The 23,335-nt window shown below is 37.7% G+C and overlaps 1 non-coding gene across 1 annotated transcript; it reads right to left on the bottom strand.

The window, feature by feature from the left end:
* Nucleotides 1–23,056: 23,056 nt before the first annotated feature.
* TRNAG-UCC (transfer RNA glycine (anticodon UCC)) lies at nucleotides 23,057–23,129 on the bottom strand. The gene has a single exon. It is a non-coding gene; the product is annotated as a tRNA-Gly (tRNA).
* Nucleotides 23,130–23,335: the final 206 nt, after the last annotated feature.

The raw sequence follows: 23,335 nt of genomic DNA, 5'->3' as shown, positions 1-23,335 counted from the left end.
GTTACAAGAGAGAAGCTTAATTGGAAGTACTTCCACTGATTTCATGTTTCTGAAATGCTTCACTCTTGGCTTGGATATTTCATTACCTTTCATTTTAATGTTTTTCATTTCCTGGAATTTCTTGCCTGCCTCAAGAGTTTGCACCTCTGCTTGCAATGTTCTTCTCTTACTTTCCACAACTCTGATTGTTCATTCATTCATATATGATCTCACTTTGATACCCACTCATTCCTCCTCTAACGCCCTTCACATGCCTATATTCCTCTCATTCTTCATTTCTCCTCTTTATCCTTTAAGTCATTTCTTTAAATACCTCCTCCTCAAAGAGACCTTCTGTGATTATCCTATTCCCTTTTTCTTTTATTTTTTGATATATTCCCCATTATAGCCTAGCATAATGCCTGGTAGTTAGGGTGCATAAAATCCCATGAGCTGAAAAAAGACTGATGATTGAATATAAAGAACCTGATAAATTCAGTTATCAGCTATCATTTCACAGCTAGGTGAAACGTTCTAAGATCCAGCACATCACCCTTTGACTGAAGCTGTATGTCTTTACTTATTTATGCATAGATAGGTAAATATATAGATGATAAATAGATAGCTGATACATACTGAATACGTACACCCCTGGATAGCACAAAGTGAGTGTCATTACAAACTTGCTGAATGTATGCATAAAGAAATCAGCCATCTATTAAAGGATATTCAGCTTTACGCTTCAGCAAAGTCATCAGACATGCTTCCAGAACATTCACAGGTGTTTCTTGATTTTCTGCCTTATAGAATTGCATTATTCTTAACACATTTTTCCCTTTAAAATACTTAAGTAACTAGGGTTCTACCTTCTTGTGTAGATTACAGACTTCCTTGACCTAGAGAATTAATTCCTAGTCAGTTAGCAAAGTTCTTGCCTTCAATCTCTCTTTCCTGGAATGGGTGTGAGAGGGAGGAGGTATAGGGGATTGTGGATTACTGGAGTTGAAGGAACAAATGAATAGGGTGATCAAACACCAGACATCATTAAATCTATGAAAACAAAAGGCAAAACCAACAGGAAGAAACACAGAGTATGTAAAGGTGGAGACACCTGTGTAGATTATCTAATCCAAGTCCTTAATTTTATGTCTGCGGACACTGAGGCCCAAAGGAAAGTAAGTCCACCCAGAAAATGCTAGAACCAATTTTCCTGATGCCTAGACAAGGCCAGTGTTTGGTATTATTGGTCTGTGTTGCACTGGATATACTAGTTGCATTTCTACATTTATTTTTATACCTGTGTGTGATAGTTTTTTCCTGAGCCCCAGCCACCTTGGGAGGAAGCTGCAATATAGAGCTAAAGATATCTGCTTCCTGTCCTCTACACTTCCCCCTAAGCTAACTGCAGTGGTGAGAACCATTTCTGCACATGCCTGTCATGAGGCACAAGGCTGCCATGGATGCTCTATTTTTCCAGGTCCAGGAAGAAGCCAGGGCATCAGGTTTGGATGAGACAAAGGACACAAAGTGATTAATACTTGAAGTCTGGGTTCCTCTTAACACCTCCCTGTTTGCTCTTGAGTATGTCTTACCATAAAAATAAAATAGAGATCTCCTGTTACAAAGCAGTTGGAGAGAGGGAAGGGTAAGAATATGAGAATCTTGGATAAAGCTAAACAAGCTTTTCTCTACTCCAGTTTTTATTGGCAGTAACCCAAAGCCCCAACATTATACAGCCGAGCTAGCACGGAGATTATTTCATTCCCAGAAGAGTGCTCTTTTCACGTCTCTCAAGACTCCATGGTATCACAATGTGTGATCAAAGACTGACTTGCTTCTGATGAAGAGTATTCTTTAAGTTCTTTCCTACTATGTACATCTGTAAATGCTTCTGTTAGCCAGAAAAGGCAGAGTCCCACATTTTAGATAAGAATATCTTAAGTAAAATTTTATTCCCACATCAGTTTGAAATTTTTTAAATACATAAGGATATTTAAATTATAATCTACAACTTCTTGCTTTGAATGTTCTTATTTTGGTTATGGGATTTACTTATGGACAAATAATACAAATAAGGAAAATACTCTGGCCTTTTTGGTAACATTTTATTTCTCTCTTTCACATTGTTCATTCTTGTTTGTTTTTTCTTCTTAGTTCAATTTTGAATCCTTATTTCTTATTGGTTTTACCCATTTGTGACTTTTTCTGCCTACAGCACACTTTCTCAGTAGCACCTGGATACCCCAAGTTTCATCTCCTTGCAAACAAACAAAAAATCTAACACAGCTTCCAGAGTCTGCTTCTTGACTGCACTATAATCTCTGGAGGAATCTCAAATTCATTTGTCTCCTCTAAGAAGAAATAATGCGTATGATCCTCAGGTCCAAGAAAAACAGTGATAGTAGCAAATGCTCCAACTGGCATGGAAAGTCTCCCTCTTTTTGTTAGTTAGAATTGGAGATTTTCAGCATAAGTATCTACAGATAGTCTTATTAAGACTAATGTGTAGAAAGATATTTATTTTATTTTTGCCCTCTTTGTGACTAATTGATGGAGGAGGTCATCCAGAAGATATGACAGCCAGGGACTTCCCTGGTGGTCCAGTGGGTAAGACTCCGTGCTCTCAATACAGGGGGCCCGGGTTCAATCCCTGGTCAGGGAACTAGATCCTGCATGCATGCTGCAAGTCCGCATGCCACAACGAAGATCCCGCGTACCGCAACTAAGACCCGGCACAGCCAAAATAAATACATACGTACGTACATACATACATACGTTTTAAAAAAAGAAGATATGACAGCCAGTTGAACCACAAGCCGGACCCAGGCAATTAGAGGCCCCTCTTCTTCAAATGTGTACTCTGCTTGCCTTCCCTGTTCCCAGAAGCTGCTCCAAAGATACAGCCTTGAGATAGAATTGTGGTGTTATGACAGTAGTCATTTAGTACTGTAGTTATGTAGTACAAGACTGAACCCAGTTAAGACCTCTTCATACATTTTTAATATTTGAAAGGCAGGTGCAGAAATCTACTTGTCTTGCGACTGCTCAAGACAAACCTCATAAGTAAGTTCTCCCTTGCTTATTAAACCTGCCACCAACCAGTTGAGAGTGGTCTGCTTCCTTCTTCAGTCCCTGTCCTCCACATACCAGGCGGCCACTTTCAGATTATACCTGGGAAGTTCCCGAGGAGGTTTTAAAACAGTATGGCATAGCTCTGCCCAGTTACCAGATGTGAGGACCACAATAAATCAAAAGATTTTTACTAAAAGTTAAACAGTATTTTATTTTTCCCTCTGTTGAGCATGTTTGTGAATTATTCTTGTAAATTTGCTACTGCAATATATAACTTATTAAGAATTTGAACGGGGTTGGTATTCCAGCCAAATCTATCTATAGTTTATTACTGCATATATTCTTAAGTTTCTGTTCCATAAACATTCATGTCTGGTTTTTACTGCCAGAAATTGAGTGTGGCCAATGGGGGTGCTGTCCATGGTGCTGATGTTGAGATTCAGGGGATCTCAAGGCTGCAGCGAATAGGGAAACATGTATGTGTGTATGTGTATGTATATGTATCACACATACATAGATATATGTACATATGTATATTCCTCTTTCACCCCCTAAGAAAGGCTGATGCAGCAGAAGGAGAGACTAGGTTATGGATAAAGAAGTGTAAAGAACGTTGGCAGAGAGACATTCTGAACACCATGCTTGAAAGGTGGGGTGATATCTTCCTCGCAATTCAGCTGCAGGATTTGCTGAGAAGCAGAAGAGAGTGAAGTGGAAGAAATCATGCAGGGACAGCGGTTCAAAGCTAAATCTGTGAACAGCACCAGCAGGCTGGTGTTTCCCCTTTTCATGTATTGCCTGAAAAGTGGTCCAGAGTATTATGTAGAACAACTGAAAGCCCCCTGAACTTTCTGGACAAATATATCTGTGAAGTGGTGTCGTGACAAATTGTCAAGGCAATGTTAAAAGGATCTCTAGTTTCTAAGAACTTGTCGTTATCAAAACAAAGTGGAGTAAAATTATGTTCTTGCCATCTCTGTTCTTTTTCTTTGCTGAGTGAATTCAGCTTTTTGTTTGTTTGTTTGTTTCCAATACTGAGCAGCTATGTCTTGTGGGCTCCATTTGGCTTAAGGTAATTTCCTTCACTGTTGGCCCGTAGATGGACTGTGTCACCAAACAGCTTCTAAACTAGTCATCTCTAAATGCTGCTCCACTCTGGTGGGATGTAAGTCTTATCACTCCTGTTAAGGTATTTTGGGGTCTCTTCAAATGTGTCTACCAATCTGAGCTCTGTGTATGATGCCTTTAGATTGCTGGAAAGGAGAGCTCCTTCAGCAGGCAGACAATTATGTAATATGCTGAAGTGGAGCTTTGGGGTGGAGAGATTTCCATAACTATTGAAGTGATCAGAGAGGGAACAATAAACTGAGCTGTTTAGGCTGGATGGTGGGCTGTATTGGATGATCTATTCCCTGGTCTCCCACCATGCCTGTCCCATTAGCTGTGGCCATGAAAGTACAGGGAGCCCTCAGGAGTTTTTTGGTTTTGCATTTATTGCAGCTTGTCTATATGAATTGTACTTTGTTAAGAACAAAAAGAAACAAAATGCATTCTAAATGTAAACAAGGTTTATGGTGATCGACTCTGAGTGGTAGTATTATAAGTATTTTTATGCTTACATATCGTTCACATTCAAAAATTTCTACAATAAAAGCACATTACTCTAATAATCAAGAGTAAAATAAATAAAATAAAAGTAAAATTACACAAGATAAAACTTCATAAAAAATCTTGATTGGTATTTGAGTAAAGTTGTCATTGCCCCTCATTACCCACTCCCCAAACTAATATACCCACAGAGGATACTGGTCTAATTGATTTTCAGTCATTAACAGAGTCAGTATCTCAAACTAGTGTAGCGATTTTAAGTTATGTTTTGTCGTTGTAGATGTCTCTTAGCTGAACGCCTCTTTTGTTTATTTGTTTATATGTCTATTATAAATGAGAGGTGTGACTCACCTTCCCAATGATGTTTGAAAAAATAGTGTATGGAGGCATAGGGTACATTAATATCAGCGTGGCCAGTGGCTGCCAACGGGCCTCAGACTCCTGTGCAGTGCATTACCCATTGTCTTGAACTTCACTTTGTAGATCTATCTCTCTGCCTTGCTTATCAACACTGTGATTTTTAGAAAGCTTCTTAATCTAATTCCACTTCAAATTTATCATGTAAAATGGGAAAAAGTATTTGCAGCACAAATAGCAAAGACTTAACACATTATAATTTATATGTATACATATATATATGTATTATACATATATATGTAATAGTTTCACTACCAGAGAAAATATGCGAAAATAAATTGTGAATTAGCAATTTACAAAAAAGGTAAAGCAGAAGTTAATAAAATGAAACTAACTTCCCTGGTATCGTAGATTTGCACATCAAGAGTTCCCTTTGTTTTGTTGGGTAGATCACAAATTTGTTGTATCAGTTAGATGATTCATTTCTATAATAGGCCTAAAATAATACCTAACATAAGAGAGTTATTTGCTAAATGATTTATGCCTTTCAGAAGACTTTGGGAAGGGGAGATATATGGTCCAACTACAATTTCTGGGTCCAGAGATTAGGGTCTGACTCTTGAGAAGAAGGAAATAGATTGCTGGCAGGGGGCAGAAAGGAGAAGGAAATGTGTCATATTCTGGTTTTCAGGACAAGACCCCTGGGGGCTACTAATAATCTGAAACCAAGACAGAAGTCCAGTTTATACAATAATTATTCACAGTATAAGTTCATCTCCTAGTACTATGTTAGTAAATACTCCTGTTCTACATCCTTCTTCACTTTTCCTCCCCGCTCCCTCCCTCTCATTACCATCAATATATTTTCATTATAATTACCTTTATTTGAGTCCCTTTATGTGTGACTTGTACTGCATTAGAGCATATATATATATATATATATATATGCTCTAATATATATTATATATATCATATATATGATATATATATATATATCATATATATATATATATCAGCTAGTATATCAGAACAATCTTACAGGAAATATATCAATATCCTGACTTATGGTAGATAATGAAATCACAGTCCAGAGTGCTTAATCAGGTTTCTTGAAGTCACCCAGTAAAAAACATGGTAAAGCTGTGATTAAAAGCTTAATGTTTCTGATGCCAAAGCAAATTATTTTAGGTTGAAGAGGAGAATGTGGCTCCCCACAGGAACCTCACATTCCTACCATAAAGCAGTGGGACTCACTGCAGAACACAGTCAGTAGGTGAGAATGAATGTTTGATTACACAGCAGGCTTATTTTAGGAATGGGATGAGTCAGGGGCAGTGCCTGGGCTAGGGGTACAGAGTGATGTGATCTCTTCCAGGACAGTAGAGATTTCAGCCCTCCACCAGCTGCAGACTCTCTCCACTTCTGGTGGAAGGTGGGATTTATATTTCCTTTCAGGAATGTCTCAAATCTTTGTATTCTTCCTTGGGCATATGTAAACTGATTCTTCAAACCTGTAAGTGAGCTGGGTAAATACTGACAGACTAGCAAGCAGAAAGCAAAGAAAAGGGGAAAATGTCAATCCCTTACATATGAAAAATAAATTGAAAAAAAATCTTTTAAGACATTCTAAAATGTTGCCATATTAGCAGCTCTCAAAACTGTGGAGTAACATTAACCTATGCACGCAGAACTGAAAGCATATTTCCTGTGGTGTCTCCCTGCTGTTCAATGGCAGAAAGAAAGTGAAGAAAGCATCTCACAAATTTGCAGAGGGAATTATTTTTAACTTAAAAAAGTATGTTATTGATAAAATTCTAAGTTTTCTTTCATTTTTATGCACGCCCCCCACACACATTTACCCTCTGCTCAAGCCACAGACTATTTCTTACCATTCCCCAAACATGCCAGACTCTCTCATATTGCATGAATTTGCACATTTTTTTTCTAACAGAGATACCCTTATAACAAGTTCTGCCTACTTCAAATTTAAAAGGTGTATAAGATGTTACCTCCTCTGTCTGACCTTCCCAAATGGCTTCAGGGCATTGGACATCCTCACTTCATGTTGTTCCTACCTCTGCTACAGTGTGTATCTTTTCATCTTTACAACAGATGTATTTCAGTAAAGTTGCACTCATTAATCTGAGTTTCCTGAGCCTAAGGATTGTATCTCTTACGTTCTGTCTTCTGGGGTTGACAATTAGTGTGACTCAACAAATATATACGCAAATAAACATACACACAGATATGTGCTGATAAATGAATTTCAACTCCTTTCCCAGACCTTCCTTGCTTTTTATTCAGGAGACAGTCACATTTTATAAGTTTTTATTGTGTGATAAGCTCCTCAATGGGAAGTGTGAGGATTCCAAAGCAAAGAAAGTTAAGTTTTCGGTATGTTTTCCATCTCAGAAAGAGTGGACCATCTGCCATCCATGAAATGTAATAATTTCACCCTGATTCCATATTTTATTTTGATTATGCAGAGCTGTGAGTTCCAATCCTAGCTGTGGTCTTGTAAGCTGTAACAGCCTGCCTGCTTTACCTCATTGCTCTGACATCTAATATCTCCGTCTATAAACTGGGAATGATTCTACTTGTGCCATAGAGATTTAGTGAGGATTAATGGGTGTTTGTTACGTGGCCGGAGTTGAATATGTTATAGACAACTGTTTTGGCTATAAGAGAATAGTCAACCCTTGGTTTCACCAATAAGTCCTGGAATTGGACCTCTGCTGGTGAATGCACTCAGTGTATCTGGAAAAGAGCTACATCTTTTCCCACCAATTATGTGGCACAGAGGTGTAGTTGAAAGAGCACTGGACTAGGAGTCAAAGGCAGTTGCCTTATCTTGAGTGAAACTATAACTGGCAACATGTGGGGATGGGTCTTGCACAAATCTTTGCAAATATGAGCATTCAGATTCTGGTCCAGCCTTTCCAAAAATTATATTTGTGATCTTGGGCAAATGAACTCTTTTTAATGGTTCTATTTCCTCACTTGTTAAATGAGAATCATATCTAATTCCCAGCAATTTTTTGGCCGTTAAATGATAGTCTAATAATGCTGTTTACTGAATGTTTTCTGTATGTCAGGCACTGGGTTAAGCTCTGTGCATGAATCATCTCATTTAACATTACAAAAACTCTATGAAACAGATGCTATTACTATCTATTTATAAATGAGGACATTGGGCTTACTGGGATATCAGTAATACATCCAAGGAGACACAGCCAGTCTACTTGTATTCAAAGCTTATACTTGCAGCTGCTAAGCTGTATTGTTTCCCTCTAAATTTAATTTATTTAACAAACATGTAATCCAGGCTTACTAAGGGAAATATATGGAGGTTAACAGGACAAGTAAAGTCTCTGCTTTCATGAAGGTTGCATTCTAATGAGAAAGAAACAAAATAATATAGTTTTATATAGTTAGTGATTTGGAGGAAAAAAAGAGAGCAGGATGATGTGTTGGCCTGAAAAGACAAGAACAGCCCTTTAGATATCATGGCCCAGGAAGACCTTTCAGAGTTGATAACATTTACTATGAGAAGTAAATAATGAGAGAATGTATATGTTAAAGGGACTCAATAGTATCTGGGGCATAGCTCAATAAATAAATGCCGAGTGTAAGCAGAAATAAATCATTGAATCAAGCAATCTGTCTGCCAATCAGCCAGCCTACCATTAGACTCAGCCCTTCTCAGGTTTAAAAACTCCTCAGGTGATTCTAATAATCAGCCCTGTTTAAGAATCACTAATTTAAAGAAAGGTATTTCATATCTTTGAGCCTCATTTTCTTCACCTGAAAATTGAGGGGGAAAAATGAGCAGTCTCTAGTACAGAGCAGACTTTGCTATTCACCAAGTGGTCCTCAAACCAGCAACACCAGCATCATTTATAAAAATTTCAGACTTGTGGGTCCCATCCAAGACCTAGTGAACTAGAATCTAGATTTTGACAAGATCCGTAAGTGATTTCTAAGCACATTGAAATTTCAGAGGTACTGGACTAGATTATGCCAAGAATTAAAGCTGCCAGATAACCAATGAGAAGGGGAAAGTAAAAAACAATTATCCTTAAACCAAGGACAAGAGTGGAAAATTCCCTTATTGTCAACAGTGAATTCTCCCATGCTAAAGCTAGAATGGTTTCCACAAGTTGCTCTGAGAAACAGATAAGCCATTTTTGGGTTCCAGAATTCATTTGAAAAGATGTCTCCAAGAAAAGCTTGAGATAGATTTTATTTTCATTCTTCAAGATACTGCTTTGAACTTTAACCAAAACTTTCCCAACTTAAAGAATAAATTATGAATAAAGTCAAAAATCTCATTAAAATCTAATGTTCAGCAGAGCTGCCTGGTGTGTATACTATGGAAAATTGGATTTTCTGTAACTGGAGCCCTATGTATAATGCAAGTTAATTACAGAGGTTAGTTTTTCAGCGTGTAGTGATAGCTTATACAGGCTCACTCTCTGTGCTACCATCAGAATTTAAGTGTTCTTAAGAGACCAAATTTCATAACCGTTCACCTATTCAGGTTCAAAAGACTAAACAATTCCTGGGTAAATAATAATTTACATTTTTTGGTAGAGATAAAATTAGTAGATTAATAAAGTCTCCAAATACATGCGCACAAAAAAAGAAACAGTTCTTACAATATATGTTAAGTTAGTCTGACTTATAAAATTCTCTCATATAGTACTTAGTCTTTGATTTAAAGATTTAGAAAAATTGCTGTTATTTGGTTATACAGGTGGTCCTTTTGGGTGTCTGTACACCTTTGACTTGCACATGGTTACTCAATTTGTATTATTTGAGTTGATGACATAATCACAATAATTTTATTGTTTATGTAGAGTACAATAAAAATGTAAAGAGCCAGATAGCAAGCATTAACTGATTGTGCTTCTTTTGTCTGTTTCTGAAGGAAATTGAACAATGCTTTCCTCTTATAAAACAGCATCTGTAACACCACAAATATGCAGAGGTACACACACACCCCACATGCCCACACACGCCTATATTCTTTCCTCAATACAAAAGGAGTACCAAAATGACAGAGTGCTGTATCTGTGTTTTGTTTCCTTAGCTAAATATGTTTTTGGTTCAATTAAATCAATATAGTAAAGGATAATTTAATGAAAAGAAGACACAAATTATGTTTTCTTGTTTCTCTGAAATACATTAATTCACAGGGTGCTTTATCTTGTTTAGAAGTTGTCTTAACCCAGGAGATATCACTGAATAATCTTTAATGTAGAAAAATAAACTCGGCACAGTGCAGATATACATTTAGATAGCACTGATAAATCCAATTTAAACATCGATACTTGTTAGCATTCCTTTAAATGTGCTCTCCTTCCAGCTAATGAAAACCAGGGAGAGGTTCAGAATGCCCCCCTGTTATTGATTACCGAGAGTTCTAATTTCCCTCCTGAGATTGCTCTCGGGCCACAACTTTCACATTCATATTTTCCAACTAAAGAAAGTAATAATTATAAATTAATGATATCAATTCTATTGAAATGCGATTACAACGGTTTCACTGAGAGGAAAAAAAAATTCTCAGCTTTAGCAAAGTTTCTAGCAACATCTCGATTCCACAAAGCCATTTGTACTCATGGCAAAAATGGACTTTGAGCTATTGGAATTGTGCACCTCGCTTTTCGAGTTCATCTCACTAGCTTTGCTCACCAGTGGTGGAAATATTAATGGGCTCTTTCTGAAGTCATAATGAGAGATTAGGCGGTTGCTGGGTTAAATAATAAAGAGGCTAACTTACTATCATGACCTTAGGCAATTGTGCAAAAAAGGATTCAGTGACGTGCGTGTTTGTGTGAGTGTGCATGTGTGTTTGTCTTTTCAGGATAAGAGGCAGCCAGTTTTGACACGAGAGTACAAGCATCACAGCCTCCCGTTAGCATCCTGGCTCTGCACATTCTGGCTGTGTTCACTGTGGCAGCGCTTGCACGGGAAACAGTGTGCAGTGCTCCAATGTTTCCAGGTCTTTCACACGTGCACTCTAAGTGGACACTCTGAAAAATCAAAACTATTATTTTCAAATCCAAAATTCATTTGCTGTCTTGTATCTTCAGGTACAAAGTTCCTTTAAGCATTTTCAATCTACAAAGACATTCAGCCTTATTTAGCCTCAAATCCAGTTTTTAAGGATTTTCTAAAGTCGATATGAATATGTTAATTTAGTTTTATCATCATAACCACATAAGTGCATATAAATATCTGCGGGAGCCGCATGTAAGCATACATATTTTAACATTATCGAAAGCCTTCTGATATTGTCGAGTTCTTAGAATTGATTATAGTTTCCAAAGAACTCTGAATTATACACAGAAAAAAATACAATCTATTTAGACTCCAGCATTCTCCAAACTGTATTTATGATGTTATTAGTAGTTTATGTAGTTAATGTGAGACTAATAATTCTATTAAAATGGCACACTGTGTAGTATTATAGTATTGCAGAATTTAAGTGTTTTATTTGATAGCATTTTTTCTGAGTATCACATTCTCTACGCCTATTTTAAAATAATTTAGATTTTTTGGATGTATCTATCATTCTAAGTTTATCTAACAACTTTCCTCATTGAAATAATCAATGCCTTTTAAAATTAAAAGATATATGAAAAATCATCCCAGAAGAACTCTTGCTTTTAAGCAGACCTAATGAAAATTGAGATAGGAAAACCAACTCGTGTCCTACTTATACTTTAAAGCATTATGACTGTCATAACATATATTTACACTTTAAAGTACCATAGCATATCAATTAGCAAACATGCTTATGAAAATGTCCATTTAAAGGAACATTCTTACCATGTACGTGGACTTGTAAATTCCAAGACGCTGACAGCATGATATGCCAGCTGCAGACAGAGAAACTGATGAAAATGCAGTAATTCTGAATTTTAATATAATATAAACCATGTCAGCAACATTTTTGAAGAGCAGCTGCCAAGATCTCAATCCAACTGAATGGATAATGTTATTTTCACATTCTGTTCTCTTCTGGCAAATCATACTTTTTCCCTTTTTTTCCTTACGATTAGCTTCAACTTATCAACAACAACAAAACTTCTGACTGAATATCATGCAATGAGTTATCACCCTGTTTAAAATGAACAACTAATGACAGTGATGAAAAATATAGACACTACAGCACTGCTAAGGAGAAAAATTGCAACAAAATATTATTTGTTATTTGAGATTTGATATATATTATGGCAGGGATGAGTCACGTTAAAACTGTTTTCTGTTCAAATTTAAATTGCAATACGTGGCATCTTGCTTACTAACTCAATTTCTTGTAAACCCCTGTGAAAAATAAATTTGACAGACTATTTTATGTTGAGTCAGATTCCCTAGTGTCAAGCTAGTCTCCTGGGAATGTATAAAAATGCAAAATAAATGGACTGTGGCACCACAGATCTGGCTAAAATGATTTGCCACAGCTATCAAGATATCAGGACGCACTGTGGCTCGGGGATTCCACAAGCCGATCTGGACATCAGCCGTTCAGCACCCTCCCTCCATCCACAAGCAGAGCTGATGAGCCCTGCTAGGTGGTGATCATTTATAGTGACTTCATTATTTATAATGTCCTCACCCCACCCTCTACAGTGCTGCTGCAATGATCTTCCCAAAACATAGGCAGGTGCAACATACCCGTTTAAAGCTATTCTACAACCTTCATAGACTTTGGAAGAAAATCACAATTCCTTAGTTCTTCACAATTTGGCCCCTGCCTACCTTTCATCTCATTTCTTGGTACACTCCCCTGAATTACCCGTGAGCTATGCTCTTACCATAAGGACGATTCTTCAATTTCTAAAATTTACTCCTTTCTCCTGCACCTCTCTTTCTTTCACAAATCTCTCAGCTGAAAAAATCCTTCTGTATTGTAAATTTTGTCAAACACCAGATTTTTTTTGATGCCTCAACATCCCCACAGTCTGTGGGCATCCTGGCCAGGTGACCAGGTGCACCGGTGTGATAAGGCGGGTCCCTACCACAAGTTCCCCTCTTGCCCTCCCTATGATATTCAAACACGCCAAGGAAATTTCCTCATGCCTTTGTCTTGTGTACTCCACGCTGATCTCCAGTAAAGGCACTTGCCCATGGCTACCCATTTGCTTGGTTGGTCCTACTCCCTTGGCGCTCCTCTGTTATGGCCCCTTGCATGATATGCCATGCCTCCTTCTTCTAAGACCTGTCAGTGTGATAAATCCTTTAATTTCATCTGCTTCTCCAGGTGTAACTTCTATGGTCTTGTTGGAGTGTTCCTTAAAGACCCCACAAGGGGGACTTACTCTCCCATTTACAATGTATTGCATTGGCCAAAAAGCTTGTTCGGGTTTTTCATAAGATCAAAAAGAAATACCCGAACGAAATTTTTGGCCAACCCAATACCTTCCCTTGACCTCCTAGGCACCCTCTCCTTTAGTAAGCCTCTCCTGAATTCCAGGCTGGGCCCATACTGTGTTCCATAGAATCCTACTACTTCCACTAACTATTAGGGCACTTTTCACATTCTGTTGCTCTTACCGATGACTATGTAGGAGTTTTGTGGTTAAGAACATAAGCCAGGGTTTCAACTACTTACCAGACTTATAACCTTAGAAAAATTATTTAAACTCTCTAAGTCACAGTTCCCTTATCAGAAAAAAAAAAAAAAAAATGACATTAAAACTAACTTTCTGCTTGACAGAGTTATTGGGAGCAAAGACTGAGATAATCCCTGTAAAGCCCATGCCAAGTGGCTTAGTGAATCATCCCATAATTTTGGGTCAAACTATGGCCTATTTTAATGAAACTTGCAATTCTATCAAAGAATGTTTTTGTCTTTAAAAAATTACTTTAAAAGATGTACAGATTGCCAACAAACACATGAAAGAATGCTCAACATCATTAATCATTAGAGAAATGCAAATCAAAACTACAATGAGATATCATCTCACACCAGTCAGAATGGCCATCATCAAAAAATTTAGAAACAATAAATGCTGGAGAGGGTGTGGAGAAAAGGGAACACTCTTGCACTGCTGGTGGGAATGTGAATTGGTTCAGCTACTATGGAGAACAGTATGGAGGTTCCTTAAAAAACTGAAAATAGAACTACCATACGACCCAGCAATCCCACTACTGGGCATATACCCTGAGAAAACCATAATTCAAAAAGAGTCATGTACCAAAATGTTCATTGCAGCTCTATTTACAATAGCCAGGACATGGAAGCAACCTAAGTGTCCATCGACAGATGAATGGATAAAGAAGATGTGGCACATATATACAATGGAATATTACTCAGCCATAAAGGAAACGAAATTGAGATATTAGTAGTGAGGTGGATGGACCTAGAGTCTGTCATACAGAGTGAAGTAAGTCACAAAGAGAGAAACAAATACCATATGCTAACACACATATATGGAATCTAAGAAAAAAAAAAAGGTCATGAAGAACCTAGGGGTAAGACAGGAATAAAGACACAGACCTACTAGAGAATGGACTTGAGGATATGGGGAGGGGGAAGGGTAAGCTGTGACAAAGTGAGAGAGTGGCATGGACATATATACACTACCAAATGTAAAATAGATAGCTAGTGGGAAGCAGCCACATAGCACAGGGAGATGAGCTCGGTGGTTTGTGACCACATGGAGGGGTGGGATAGGGAGGGTGGAAGGGAGGGAGACGCAAGAGGGAAGAGATATGGGAACATATGTATGTGTATAACTGATTCACTTTGTTATAAAGCAGAAACTAACACACCATTATAAAGCAATTATACTGCAATAAAGATGTTAAAAAAATTACTTTAATAAAGTAATCAAGGGCTTCCCTGGTGGCGCAGTGGTTGAGAGTCTGCCTGCTGATGCAGGGGACGCGGGTTCGTGCACCGGTCCGGAAAGATCCCACATGCGGGGAGCAGCTGGGCCCGTGAGCCATGGCCGCTGAGCCTGCGCGTCCGGAGCCTGTGCTCCGCAATGGGAGAGGCCACAGCAGTGAGAGGCCCACGTACCAAAAAAAAAAAAAGTAATCAAGAGATTACTTTTCCAGGAATTGGCATGAGTTGGTAAAAAGATATAATAATACGTGGTGGACATACAGACATATACACACACTCACGCAACTGAACAAAAACAGAAAACTAAGGAGGAGTTCCCATAATGACTAATATGTAAGTAATGTGACCACAAGCAATTTATTTTACTTTATGGACTTTAATATTCTAGGGTAAAAAAGTGATGGTAAATCTAGTGATAATTTAGCTATGTTTCAACTCCATCATAAGACTAGAGTCGTGAATTCAACATCAGTATAGGTCTTCCAATTATTGATTTGAAAACAACTTTAAATTTCTTCCTATTTAATTTGCAATAGTTTGTGAAAGTTAAGTATCGCTGCTCTTTTTACTTCTGCAGTGGGAACATTTGACTTAAAAGATGAGGCACTCTTACCATCCTTAAGAAGAGTATATTTAAGAAGTGGCAGAATCTGTTAACATTTCCTCATGTTGAGAAAAGCAATGTTTTTGGTCTGGAAACGGGCAGTTTCAAGAATCCATGGGATTGTGTACCTCAACAGCTTGCATGCTGGCTGTTTGTCTCTTCAGAAAACTGGTTTTGAATGGAATTCAAGACAACTGAGAATAACAGATTGGCTGTGTGGAAGGACATTCATTGTGCCTGTAGCACTGAGTAAGAAGGCCAATCACAAAGAGCCTTGTATGAGTTCTAAATGCTGTTAAAGAGACTCAGACTCCTCTCTGTTTCCCCAACATTAAGCCTTAAGAAATGAATCATTCCAAACTGCTTTTTAAAATGCAGTAAGAGCTTCTCCTGATAGACGTTTTTCCTTTGGAGCCCACAGTCTCTAATTTCACTCTGATGTTCACTACTCACACATCAATCACTTACAAGGAACAACTTCCACAGGGCTGGCCTTGAGCCTCCTTCAACCTGCAGGGTTGCCTCTGTGTCTATTCCAAATTCGAGCCCAGCCTTTTAATTAGTGAATTAGATATTAGAGGTTTTTTTAAATTGAGATATTTGCACTCAATTAACAGAATGAAGGAAGAGATCATACTGTACCTCCCTTTCTTTGTAGAATTGAAAGGTGTTGGGCATTTCCCTGGTTCAGTTGAATTTGATCTGATCAAACCCTGATTTATTACAATCATGTAGTTTGGTAGCTGAGGAAATAACACACATTGCTTACAAACAAAACAAAACAGAAATACAATTTGATCACAATATCATATTTAATATCAGTTTATGTAATTAGTGCTACAAGAAAACCTAGAGGTGAAATACTGATGTGAGTTGACAGTTTCATGTATTCAAATGGGGACCTAAAGCATGTAGTGTTTGCTTTAGTAAAGATGCTGTGATCTGAGCCCTGACTACCTCTTCATCCCCATCTCTGTCTTCCCTTGCATGCTGTGCTGCTGTCACAATGAGCATTTAGAGTTCTCTGAAATTGCCATATTTTTAGAGTCATGAAGTCTTATTCATGTTGCTCTGCTAAAATTCACGTTCTCAGTCATTTATTAGACACAGTCCTATTCAAACTCCAAAAACCAGTGTAGATGTTTCTTAATTGATGTAGAGGTCTGCCTCCCAGTAAACTTGAGAATGAGAGTCATACATTATTTATTTCTATGATTCTAATACCCAATGTATATAGCTTGGGAAAAGTATGCATGCAATGATGAGTTCTAATTAATGAATAAATAGATGAATGAATGAATGACATTGATTGAAGAGAAAAGAAAGATACTCAAGGACAGGAGTGGGGGGAAAAAGCAAGGGGATAGGCTGATCTCTTGTACAGAAATGTGTGAAGACATGATTAAAATAGTGTGCAAGGTTGAAATGCAGTGGGCTACAAGTTTGTATGCATCTTGGATGCAATGAAATTGCATTCAGAATTAATGTACTAGGTTCTAGACAGTCAAAGAAGATTCTTGAGCAGATAAAAGAAATAACAAAACTTTTTTTTTTTTTTTTTTTTTTTTTTTTTGCGGTACGCGGGCCTCCCAACTGTTGTGGCCTCTGCCGCTGCGGAGCACAGGCTCCGGACGCGCAGGCTCAGCGGCCATGGCTCACGGGCCTAGCCTCTCCGCAGCATGTGGGATCTTCCCGGACCTGGGCATGAACCCGTGTCCCCTGCATCGGCAGGCAGACTCTCAACCACTACGCCACCAGGGAAGCCCCTAAAACATTATTTTTTGATGAATTCATTTTTCTGGTTGAATAAAGCCCTTGACCCTGCAAAGAAAATCAGAGTTGTTTAATACAATCTGAAACGGGACAATAAGAAAATGACGGGGTTGATATCACATGACACTCACCTCAGTCCTGTGGCATATAGATGGTGACTCTTGCTTTGAAGTGGTAATTTATAAAATGTTAACCTTGAGACCTGGGTAAGTGAATGTCATTTTCAGGGCATAGAGGCTGCAGTCTGAAACTCTGTCTCATTATGGCAAATAACAGACCAATGAAGGAAGCACAGAAACATTCGACTACTGGAAGTCAAAGTTCACAAGCAAAATGCCTCCATGTGTTTGTCACTGCTCATTTGCATTTTATATATCATCTTATTTTTCCACTGTGCTTTAATAATCATTTTAGCTATTTACTTTTACTCAGGCAAAATTCACAATTTGCATCTGCAAATATCTGCTCCTAGATACATCTGCCCACCTGCAGCATAATTAACTAACTGAAATTCTTTGACATTCTAAGATGTAAACAGTTTCCCAGCCTTGATGTTGGTGAGGCTGCAAATATTAAAAGTTGATGCTTGATTTTTTCTTTCTTCCCTCTTCCTCCCTCCTTCCCTCCCTCTCTCCTTCCTTCCTTCCTTCCTTTCTTTCTTTCCTTTCTTTCTTTCTTTCTTTCTTTCTTTCTTTCTTTCTTTCTTTCTTTCTTTCTTTCTTCTTTCTTTCTTTCTTTCTTTCTTTCTTTCTTTCTTTCTTTTTTCTTTCTCTTTCTTTCTTTCTTTCTTTCTTCCTTTCTTTCTTTCTTCTTTCTTTCTTTCTTTCTTTCTTTTTTCTTTCTCTTTCTTTCTTTCTTTCTTTCTTTCTTTCTTTCTTTCTTTCTTTCTTTCTTTCTTTCCTTCTTTCCTTCTTTCCTTCTTTCCTTCTTTCCTCCCTCACTCCCTCCCTCCTTTCCTTCCATGTGAGAAAACTTGCATAGCATCATTCATTTCCGGAACTCGGAAACAGATGAGATGCAGGACTAAGGGAGATGAAGGAGTTAACAGCACTAAAACTACCTTTCATGTAAAAGTCCTTTCAAGATATCCCGTTGCTTTAGGGCGATAATTTTGCATAGTAATTGTATTTGTTATACTGTAGGGCATTGCTTATCTGGCAAAAAAAGAATATCCAAATGCCTGTAACTTCTTGATTTGGCCAGGACCAAGTTATTATTATTTTTTTAAGTGTATTATCTTTTGGGGAAAAGAAGTCTTTAGATTCACAGTGCTACATAGGTATTAGTTATTATTTTTGCTACTCTACACCCCAACATAGTGAATTTCCTGACAGAATATACTCAGTGAGTAATTATTAAGTGAATGAATGAGGAGATCTCATCAGGTACACAAAATAAGTCTTTGAGATAGGTAGAAACTTGAGTTTTCTTCTGTTAGTAAGGAAACAGTTTGAACAAGTTGTTTCTGTTTCCCTGCTCAGCATGTAACCTACTGGAACTTGAACCCAGGTAGTTTTTTCTGAGTTAAAGGCTTACTTAAGTACACTGTGCTGTATGGTTAACATAATAGATGCTGCCACCAACCCACTAATAAAGATTAGCTATATTTATAAAATCCAGTCAGGTAAAATGTAAAAAAGGAAAAAATAACACTCTGGTGGCTCAAGATTGCAAGTATTCATCTCATGTAGGTGTGAAATACGCTGCTTCATTTCATGCTATCTTGTTGGAATGAGAACGCTAGGAGATGTGCCCCACTCAGCTCTGACGTGCCATGGCAGATGCTCACCTGGGGGTGCTCCAGGGGAGAACCTTCACCACCTGCAGCCTGAGCAAAGGGCAGAGTACCTGGCTGAGAATTAAAAATGTGTCTTGTGTCTGAGGGGCTTGTTGCCTACATATCAATTCAGAAGCAGATACACTAAACAGAAGCCAGGGTCTGAGAAGTAACTGTCCACATCAAAGAATCTTTTTGGACATAATGAAATTCCATAATCCACAGCCTGTTATTCAGATGCTATATTTGTAATTACTGTGCTCTTTGAAATAGATCTTCCACACAAGATATTATCTGCGTTTCTAGAATCATGGTGGTATTGTAGGAAGGGTGCAAGGCCTGTAGACGTGGATTCTAGAGCTGATTACTTCTGCCATCAGTAGCCCTGTGGGTTTAGTCATATTTTAACATTTCTGAGCCATGCATCCATATCTATAAATTGACAAGAGCAAAACAAGATTATTTCTACTCATTCCGTTACTAAGATACTCAGAATCTGACTTAAGTCTTAAGTAATTATTTACTGTCTGTTATCAAGGGCTTGGCACTTCCTGCAAGAGGAAGGATGCTGGACACAGAAACAGTGCTAATTATGTTTTGGAATTGAAATAAATTGAATGAGCATTTTAACAAGATTAATAAGGACTTAAAGAGGTGTCACTTCTGTAAATGTTCCATTTTTTCTTGCTCCCACCCAGTAGACATACCACACACACACACACACACACACACACACACACACACACACACACACACACACACACACACACACACCATGGCTCAATCTGGATTATAAGAGGAATAAGCTTTAAAAGCAACAACACCTAGAAAATCATCAAATTGTCTTCTTATATTATGGTGTAAACAAGTATTTATTGCACAACCTGGAGGAATACAAACAGAATCGAGACACAGTTACTAGCCTTAAATTCCTTCCACACCAGATATAAAAAAAATTGCAATGGTGATGGAGAAGGTAAGCCATGAGGGTGTTGAAATCATGTCATTTTTAGAATCAATTTCATTATGTTACAACATCAAAATAAAGGATGTCCATTGCCTTGCCAATTATAATTGTCCTTTTGTAGTTGGTTGGTATTCGGTGGGTTCTAATTTTCTTGCAAATAAGTCCACGTGGTCATATTTGCCAGAAGAAAAACATAGAGCAAATCAGAGAATTATAATTACTTGTGCAGCTTATAAGTGACTGAGCCAAACTTCAAACTGTATGCCTATAACCACCACAGACACAGTCTCAGACCCAGCTGTACCAAGAGTTAGCATATTTCACAGAGCATATCCATCATTACCACTTTAAAATTGGTCCCAAAATACTTAAACATGAAAACGTGCCATTTGCTGAAGTCGTCTGACAGAGTACTAGCATGACCTAGACCATCGTTGCTTTAAAGAACGTGCTGCCATCAAAATAATTAAGCAGTCAGACCAGCCTGTAGAGCCATCCACCCTGAAGTGCTCCTCCTATTGTGCTTATAATAAAATCAGAATCACTTAACTAAACTCCAGCATGCTTGGACATTTTTAACTAGAGAAAATGTATAATTAGGCCAAACTTCCTGACAGCCTGTTAGATAAAAGATTTGAGAGTGTGGACCTTCTATATTGTCTTTAGTGCATCTCAATTTTTTCTAATTTACCAAATGGTGAATTTTAAAGAAGAGAAAAAGAGTGAAAATGTTAATGAACCCAGCAAACACTGGACTTCTAGAATATTGCATACATGGAAAATACATAAGTTGGTATTAAGCTAGGACACTTTGTGAAACATAATCCTTTGAATATGCATGAGTTTTGCACAGGGTGGGGGTAAAGGCTTTGTTAGAAACAATATTCCTTGAAAATTTGTCTAATTATGGTTTTAATAAACCAAGAAAGCTTAACCAATTCATTTGCATATAATGGTGAGTCTGCTGTAAAAAAAAAAAAAAAAAAAAAAAGGGGCGTTTAAAAGTGCCCTGGGGCTTCCCTGGTGGTGCAGTGGTTCAGAGTCCGCCTGCCGATGCAGGGGACGCGGGTTCGTGCCCCGGTCCAGGAAGATCCCACATGCCGCGGAGCGACTGGGCCCGTGAGCCATGGCCGCTGAGCCTGCACGTCCGGAGCCTGTGCTCCGCAACGGGAGAGGCCACAACAGTGAGAGGCCCGCGTACTGCCAAAAAAAAAAAAAAAAAAAAAAGTGTCCTGGTTCTTTGAATTGCATAATGAATCACACATCTTTAAAGGAAAACTGTGATTTCCAAATTAAAACTAAGTCATTGTCTACTTGTTCTGAAACTATAATAAAGGGAATTTGGAATATAATATAGAAGATTCAGGGATTAAAGTATAGTCAGATTGAATGTTATAGGGCAAATTGATATTGAGATTGATAACTTTATATAACCGTATTTTTTAAACTAAATATAGGTATCATGGCTTTTTTCTCAAGAGTTCCAATAGACTGTTTTAAAAACAGTGCTGTAAAAATAATAATATTCTTACCACCAATAATAGTTCCTGAATTTATTCACCATTTACTATGTGTTAGGCAATGTGCTTAATTACATGATCACATTAAATATTATCAATGACACTTTGACTGGATATTCCAATTTTATAGCTTTTTTAGCTTTGACATTAAATTTCCCATTGTATTACTGCCAGTAAATGGTGATGCCAGCAAATGAGATGATTTCTGACCTGCTCAAAATGCCGTGCTGCCTATCACAGCTTTATTATTAGATGGTGTTTTGGGTTTTCCTCTGGAATGAATTGATTTGGTGTTGGCTTCTAACATCAGGGAAAGCTCAACTTGTTTTTCTGACCTAATAAATCACCTTGTACAAGGGGGAATGAGTGAGATTGAGAGCCACCCGAATCCCCAACATGCCTTCAGGCCATTTGCAAACTCCTTAGGGCTCTGAGATAACTACTACTGTGGTCCAGCAAATTTATCAAATGGTAAAGGTGTACACCGCTATCCAAACTACAATCCTCCCTCCCTTTTTAAAAATTGAAGTATAGTTGATTTACAGTATTGCGTTAGTTTCAGATGAACAGCATAGTGATTCAGGTTTTTTTCTGATTATGTTCCATTATAGGTTATTACAAGATATTGAATGTAACTCCCTTTGCTATACAGTAAATCCTTGTTGCTTATCTATTTTATGTGTAGTAGTTTGTATCTGTTAAGCCCATACTCTTAATTTGTCCCTCACCTTCCCTTTACCATTTGATAACCATGTTTGTTATCTACGTCTGTGAGTCTGTTTTGTATATAGATTCTTTTTTTTTTTTTTTTAGATTCCACATATGATATAGTTTTTGTCTTTCTCTGTCTGACTTACTTCACTGAGTATAATATTCTCTAGGTCCCTCCATGTTGCTGCAAATTGCAATATTTTATTCTTTTTTATGGCTAACATTCCATTGACAATCCCATTTTTTTTAAAGAGTGCATCAACATCGGAGAAACCTAGGTTCAGATTCTGACTCTTAACTTACTACTAGTTTGACCTTGAACAACTTAATTAACCCCCATAAACCTCAGTTTATTACTCATCTATAGCATAAAAATGAAAATGCTGACTCCTTAGGCATGTTGGGAATGTTAAATAAGGTAATTTTTGAAGATACTCAGCATCGTCTGCTACACTAAAAATGTTTTTCTTAATTATTATTATTCTTAATTTTTAACATTTCATCAAAATGTATTAATAGTAAAGGAGGAATTTATGGAGGTGGGAATGGCTGAGGGAGTTTACAACACTTATGGCTAATATTCACTGTCTATGGTTTGTTTTCTCCCGTAATCTCAGTGTTATACCAAACCTTTAGTATAGTTTTGCTACTTAACAATAATTTGTGTTAATGCTGCCTTGAAACATAAAGGAAGAGGGTTTATTTTCTTTTGTAGGGGAGGGGGACAGAAAGTTGACAGCAGCAACTAGGAGATGAGCCAATGATTTTGGTAATATCAGAAGATACTTCTTTTTTTGGCCATGCCACATGGCTTGTGGGATCTTAGTTCCCTGACCAGGGATCTAACCTGTGCCCCCTGCAATGGAAGTGCAGAGTCCTAACCACTGGACCACCAGGGAATTTCCCAGAAGATACTTTGAAAATATGCTTTCCACATTGAGAGATCCTTAGAAATCTTGATTACCAGATAGACTTCCAATAGTTAATGGCATGGAGTTATGAGCCATTTTAGTTGAATATTAAAGCAAATGAGGAGTCCAGAGAGCTGAAATACAGGGGTTACCCATTCAGCAGGCACCTCAGTTAAAAAGCTGTCCATACACAA

The sequence above is a fragment of the Pseudorca crassidens genome, chromosome 20 (assembly GCF_039906515.1).
Source record: "Pseudorca crassidens isolate mPseCra1 chromosome 20, mPseCra1.hap1, whole genome shotgun sequence".
In the NCBI taxonomy this organism is placed as follows: domain Eukaryota; kingdom Metazoa; phylum Chordata; class Mammalia; order Artiodactyla; family Delphinidae; genus Pseudorca; species Pseudorca crassidens.
Note: the sequence above shows the minus strand (reverse complement) of the source record. Positions and strands in the feature narration are given on the sequence as shown.